This window comes from Suricata suricatta, chromosome 9 (assembly GCF_006229205.1).
Source record: "Suricata suricatta isolate VVHF042 chromosome 9, meerkat_22Aug2017_6uvM2_HiC, whole genome shotgun sequence".
NCBI lineage: Eukaryota > Metazoa > Chordata > Mammalia > Carnivora > Herpestidae > Suricata > Suricata suricatta.
In genome coordinates, this window is record NC_043708.1 from 5,403,694 (window position 1) to 5,411,281 (window position 7,588).

Sequence of the window (7,588 nt, forward strand, 5' to 3'; positions counted from 1 at the left end):
TAAACACTGCGTTTGCTATCAGTGCATAGAATACATCCCGGTCAACCCTGCATCCTTAAAAGCACCTTAATTTGAAGTGATTCAGTAGATGAGAGGATTGTATTGGGGTCCACTCTTTTGGGGTTCATGCTGACGGCTGCCAGAGTTGATTCATTCCTGCTCTCTGCTTTTCTACACACACCCCCCCACAAATAAAAGCAGTGATTAGGGAGTCAGGGAAGGATTCCTGGAGTCAGCAGTGACTTGTTTTAGTCCTTGTGGATGGAAGGGGTTTGGGCAGGTACTCACAAAGGAGTACATCATTTAAGTGCTCATCCTTAGTGTAGACACAACTGGTAATCAATTCACAGTCACCTGTGTTAGCAAACAAGTGGCTTAACTAGATCTAGTGCCATATCGTCCTCTTTCTCTGCCCCCTAGAGTAATCTTTCAGGTCATCCAGGCTGCTGCTAGACAGAATTTGTAGGTGATTGTCAGACCACACTAGAATAGTGACAAGAGTGACGATTAACGTGGCAATAGCTACTCTGTCTGGGACCCTGGGAAGGTGGTGATGGGTGGAGTGTGACCAAGGACAGAATCTTAGATTGGGAGGCAGGATATCTGGGTTTTCTGCTACCAGCTTGTCATGTGTGAGGTCTTGGCTGAACACTTGGCCTCAGTAATCCTACTTGGTGAAAGTGATTGGCAACTCGAGGATCATCCCCACACTAAATAGTGTGACAAGTCGTCTGTACAGCAATTTTATCCCATGGATCCCTAGCTCAATCTCAACCCTCTTATGGCACAGGGTCCCAGCACATTGATTGAATCAATGTTAGTCCAGTGGGATTGAGCGCTGACTCACCTACCCATCACTGGATGCAGACATCCTCGCCTGACCCCTTCTGAGTCCAGGATACACTGGGAAGCTGGCATGTACCACTGGGTGAGTGGGGGTGGACATGGTGAGGGGGTCATCTTAAAACCTCAGAGCAGAAACCTAACCCCTGCTTCCTGTTCTCTCGGACACCATTGCTAGCCTCACCCTTGCTGTCCTGAATCCCAAGACCAGACTGTCATGCAAACGAATAAAATCTTCCTCTTGACCTGATCTCTCTCCCTAGAACATTGCGGAAATGCAAATTCACCAGCATCCTTCCCCATATGTGATGCAAACAATGTTTTTTTCTTTTCCCCATCTGGAAATTATTCCTTTCTGATTGAGAGGTTCCAGTCCCTTCTGCTTGTAATAATATTATTATTTATAATTTATGTTCTTAATTTTTATAAATAGTGCTCAGTCACCATGGCAACTGAATCTTCACAAATCATTAAATTAAATAATGAGTAGTCACGATGCTTTGCACTTATGTTCATTTTCTTATTAAAAAAACAGATCTCTAAGTTCTTTATAAAATACTAATTAATTGGGTCTTTAGCTCCACCAGTATTTTCTAAAGGTGGGTGATGAAGTGAATATTTTTTCTCTTTCTGCTACCTCTCTCTGGAGGTCAGGAAGATGACGAGGTGGAAAGACCTCAGAGTGGGGGCTGCAAATCCCTATTTAGGATTACCGGGGATGTGTATTAACACACCCACCCCCGGTCCCCTGAAATAACATTGCTGGGACCCTTGGGCATGTACTTTTAACCAGTTTACCTGATGATTCGACACGATTCGACACGATGCATTGCATTGCATTTGTTGGCGATTGTATATAATAAACTCTACTGCCTTAATCCCAAGGCATCGTCTGGCCTGGATGTAAATACCCCTGTGGTACATTCTTCATCTCCTTATTATTGAAATTTGGGGCCAGAAGGTGATGTGGGAGTGCTCTGTGCACAGTGGGCTTCTCACCATCCTGGTTTCTCCCCACCAGATGCCAGAAGCACCCCCAGCCTCACAGGGCAACAACCCAAAATGTCTCCAGGCATTGCCTCGTGTCCCTTGGGTGGCAAAACTGCTCCTAGCTGCCGACCTTTGCCCTAGATGGGGAGAAATCACTCTAGACTGGGGAAGCTCAGCCTTCTTGTTTTATTTTATTAGGTATGTTATTTTACTTGATCAGTTTTGTTTATTTTTTAATAGTTCTGAGAGGAAGTGCTCTCCCATGTTGAACCAAAACTTGGTTCCACATCGCTCCTGTGGATAAGTCCTACTGTCATCCCCGGAACACGGGGTCACGTCCACTCCCTTTGTCCTACTGATCTGAAATCAGTGATCTTGGGCCCTTTGAATCACTTCCTCTTTAGGCAAAATTCTGGTAGTTCTTTCAACCATCTTTCCTCTGCCTTGAGTAGGAATTCTCTTTTTTGTAGTTTTTTTTTTGTATTTTATTTTTTTTCCATAATATTTTATTGTCAAATTGTTTTCCATACAATACCCAGTGCTCTTCCCCTTAAGTGCCCTCCACCATCACCACCACCTCTTTTCCCCCCTCCCCCTTCCCCTTCAACCCTCAGTTCATTCTTTTTTATAGTTTTGATAATACTGATTTGGATTTCCATCAGATTTAGACCAGAGTTTAGATCACTGATTTAGATCACCCCCCCCTTTTTTTTAAAACTCTTAATAGTCAGTGCCCAGAGAGGAACACAACAATTCTCTAAACACATCTATTCAGCACCTTCTGTTTGAAAGACTTCCTATGTCCAGTGCCAGGAACGTGGGAGTGGACCTGCCAGAAAGGACTTAAAGTGCTAGGTCGAAATCTATGACACCTTTCAGGTGGAAGCAAAGACAGGAGACAGATGATTTCAGTGCTGTACATAATGCCGTATGTGGAGAGAGTGATGCTAAGTAACATTTACAAAAATGACACTGAAGGAAGCATGAGCTCTGCCTGTGGGTGAAGGGGGCGGGCACCACTAAGGGGGGAAGGTGGCATCTAGCCGGCTCTGGAAGGTGACCTCTGACGAGATGCCAAGTGAGCATGCACCTGTGGGAGGGGCTTGCGTTCCAGGCACATAGGTCCCTGGACCTCGGAGTCCTGACCGAAACAGGAGTCGCTGAAGGGATACCGGCCTCTTTGCCAATCAGAGGACATGAAGGATGCTGTCCCCAAACAGTGCCTCTGACTCTCACAGGGACGTCCCTCACACAGAACAGCAACCATCCATCGTGTGAAACTCTCAAGTCTCTTCATCTCCACACTGAGGTCTGCCTTGCCTCTCTTGTTTCTTGAGAAATCACTTGTGGAAAAAGATTCCACAGTTAGAGAGATTTGGCTTAGAACGGCTGTCTTGGAAACTAGCCCTTCCACCTGCTACATGGGTTCTCTGAGGCTCCGTTCTTACCTGAGGAACGCACTGTCATGGGTTAGATTACATACCCCGAATACGTATGTTGAAGCCTAATCCCCAGTACCTCAGTAGGTGATCTTATTTGGGAATTGGGTCCTTGTGGATGTAATTAGTTAAGATGTGGTCATACTGGGCTAGAGCAGGTTCCTAATCCAATATGACAAAGGGGACGCTTGGGCACAGACATGCACACAGGGAGAACTCCATGCAAAGAGAAAGGCAGAGATTGGGGTGATGCATCCACAGCCAAGCAAACCCTCAGGAGCTCGGGAGGAAGCCTGGAGTGGGTCCTTCCTCCCAGGCTCAAAGGGAAGTGCCTGTTGCTGACACCTTGATCTTGGACTTCCAGCTGCCATGACTGTGGAACCATACATTTCTGTTGTTTAAGTCACTCAGTTTGAGGTTTATTACTACAGCAGCCCTAAGAAATAAGAGACCAAGTTATCAGATGAACAGAAGGAGGTTCTGGGAGCCTGACAGTCACACAGCCCCACGGGAAGGGAGTAGGGGAGGCGGGCTGTGGTGAGAAAGGCATCCTGAGTAAGAGCAGGAAGTTGACCAAAAGACACAAAAGGCCCTGGTCAAAGGCAGTCCCTGCAAAGGAGTGAAGTGTTTGCCCATGTCTCCATGAAGTGAGCATGGACCTGAAGTCAGGTCAAGGATAACGCCGTCCTTAAGCACTTACCAGGTGCGGGGGCTGTGTTTCAGGCTAACGGGCCATCTCTCAGTCTGATCAGTCTTTCAAGGTTGCCACCGTCACACAGAGAGGTTGCAAAAGTCCCATGAGATGTCAGGCGTGCAAGCCCGTGGGGGACAGTGAGGGGGCCTGTGTGTCACACTTGTTTGGGTCATCGGCACCTGGCATGGAGCCTGGGATGAGACAGACATGTGTTGAAGGCTGGATGAAATTTAAAAAGTAGAGGAATTTGGAGGCAAATTTAGGGTCATCCACTGTGGAGCCCACCTTTTTATTTATTTCCTCTCTACCACCCTATGGAACAGACGGCTTATGTAGCTGGACAGTGAGGGCTATGAGGCAGCCATCTATGGTCTAGACCCTCAGCTGCCCCATTTGTAAATTAGGAGTCATAAAATGCATTTCAATGACTCTTTTGTTAGGACTAAATGAGTATATTTAAGTGAGCGGGCTTTGCAAACTGTAAATTGCCTTATAAACCCAAGGAAATGAAATGACAAGGAAAACTGTCCACCAAGACTTCGGCTGCACCCAAGCAGTCTTATTTCGAACACACCCTTCCTCTGCTAATGCATCAATTTACTCCCGGGAAATCCATGCTGTGTCCCTGAGCAGCTTCACCCAGAGTCAGCCACTCAATTAATAAGTCCCCATTACTCTGCAAAAAAAAAAAGAAAAAAGAAAAAAGAAAAAAAAAAGAAAAAGAAGAAAAAACGCAAACAAACAAAAAGCCATTTTCTAGTACCTAAACAACAAGATTTTCGACTTAAAACACAATGCCAGCCTAATTAACTAATTAGACAACAAAATAAATAATTATCCAGTGTATCAGCAAGAGAGAGAGATGCGTTAAAAGGTTACTCAGATGCATTGTTTCCTTCGGAAAGAGATGGAGCTGGCTTGGCTAGGAACTGGAGAGTTTTATATGTGGGTTTCAGTCAGAGACCTCTCCTGAGCTGTGTGATAATTACACACATCTATGTATAATGGCAAAGCCTGTGCATGCACACTTTCTGAGCAATGAGCAGCCGGTCTCCCTCCCTGCGCTCCCAGCCCTTTGTGTTAAGCAACTCTCTTTCCTAATTCTCCTCCCAAACAAACGTATCAGAGCCGTGAGTGGACGAGAATGATGCTTTTTATCAAAGGAGCCATAAGCATGCAGACTGTGAGTATGTTTTGGCCCCTCCTCTGTAATCCTCAAGTAAATTGCTTTTACATCATCATAGCTCTGAGTTCCCAGGAATGGGATTTGGAATAAAGGCTGAGAAGCCTTTGATCCCTTACTCCTTTTTCTTTTTTGTAAATTTATTTATTTATTTTGGGGAGGAGAGAGAGAGAGAGAGAGAGAGAGAGAGAGAGAGAGAGAGAGAGAGAGAAAGGGAGAGAGAAAAGAGAGATCGAGAACCCCAAGTAGAATCCAAGCTGTCAGTGTGGAGCCTGACTCTGGGTTTGATCTCACGAATCATGAGATCATGCCCTCAGCCTAAATCAAGAGTTGGATGCTTAACCGACTGAGCTCTCCATGTGCCCTGATTCCATATTTCTATAAGACTAAACTTTTCTTGTATAAACTATCTGAATTAATTCATTAATTTTAATAAGGTGGGGGCAATAAGGAGCATGGACTAATCCTCGGGGAGGGGATGATACCACATAGCTGCCTGGTGGTCTTTTCTGACTCCCCTGATGAATGTGCTCTGGGCAGAGTTGATGTGTTGCCCCTGACAGACTCTGTGTTCATCTTAAGGGGCAAGTGGATTTCATGATGCCAGCAAAAAACACAAACAAAAAAAAAATCCAGAAAACCAAAACCAGAATCCCCCAATGAAGGAACCAATACTACCCTCCAAAGATGAAGATTCCACATCTCAAAGGGTTACTGGGGTTTGGCTGGGAGGAAGATGATCTTGGAAGGGGCTACAGATATGATGAGAGGGTTATACTTTCAAAAGAGCAAGACTGACCCAGGGTAAATCAATGAATTTCAAGCAAAGCAATTCGCTTGGCCATCAATGGACTTGGTGTCTTGCTGGTCCTCTGAGAAGGGAATCCCTCCTTCTTTACCCTCTTTCTTTCTTCTCTTTGCATGAAGAGCTACGGAGTGGTTGTGCTAGGCAGACACTGTGTAGTCACAGTGGATCCAAGAGCAACAACTCCATCCTCTTTCTTGTGAAACTTACATTTTTGCCAGGGAGGCAGATGTTACCTGAGTCATGCAATTAGCTATTTAGTAAAAATGGCAACTGACACTACAAAGAACAAATCAAGGAACTTTTCTAGTTTGTAAGAAAGGGGGCCTGGCTAGTGGGGGTGGAGGAAGTGTCCATTGAACTGGAATCTTAATGAGTCAGGAGAGGCAGGCAAGGGACATCTCATGCAAAGAATAGGAGGCTGCGAGTTTTACATGAAGGCCAGGAGGGGCTGTTGAAATACTTCAAGCAGAGCAGTGTCATGACCAAACTTCAAGGATCAACTGGCTGCAGGGAGCAAAATGTGTTGGAAGTGGTCAGAATCTGAGGAGCAGAGACTAGACTCTGAAATTCCAGGTGAGAGAGACTTGGGCTTGGGCTTCAGGGTGGAAGAGGCAATGGAGAGAAGCAGGTGGATCTCTGAGATGTTTGGGCATAAACCCAAAGGTTTGGTGACTGATTAGATTGGGGATGGGGGAGGGACACAGTGTAGTGCAAATGTGACTCCCACGGTTTAGCTTTGGCCGCTGGATGGTTAATTCACCAAGACAACTACTGCAGAAACTCATCCAACTGCTTAGAGAGCCGACCTCAGTCTCCTCACTCCTGAAAGGCAATTCAAGGACCCTGTCTTCTGTCCCCCAAGTGGAGACATAGCACATAGGGATAGGGGACCCTCATGCCATTTAGAGCAGGGCTAATGCAAGTCATGGGACAGAAAGTTCAAGGCTGAGAACAGTGACAGGCCTTGAGGTTAGAGGCCAGAAGTGCACACAGCCCAGGTGAGTTTCAGGAGAACTTGGAGTCTGGGCAGGTGAGAGCTGGTTACAAGCAGCCCAGCTCCATGTGGAGACAGGAAGTGTGGCCAGGTACAGGCATACACTCTGAAGAAAGATAAAGCTGGATTTGAATCCTGGATCTGCCTTGACCAGGTATGTGGCCTTGAGCATGCAGTCAACCTCCAGAGCCTCTAGTCTGTAGAATAAAGGTAATGATCACACCTATCTCAGAGAGAAGGCTGAATGAGACCTTGGGGTAGACAACTGGACACAACAACTCACACATTACAGGTATTTCTACCAGGAGAGAAAATATCAAACTCAATACCCAAGTGGGGCAAAAGGCATGAGCAGCATTCATGGGGATGGTCCAATGTCAAATGGTAACAGGAGAAAGCACAAGCAAGGAGACTGTGGCAGGAGGCTGGGGCTTAGTTCAGATTTCTAAGCTGGACAGTGAAAATCAAATCTGCATAGCCATAGAAAGTCAAGGAGCACCATGGATCAACTGTCCCCTGGTTCTGAATTTGCAGTAATAGTATAACCTTGGACACTGTCACAGCCAGCAGTCCTTGTCACGTCTGGCTTGCAGATGTGTTTTGTTTGTCCCCCGTATGATTTCTTTCTTTTCTTTCT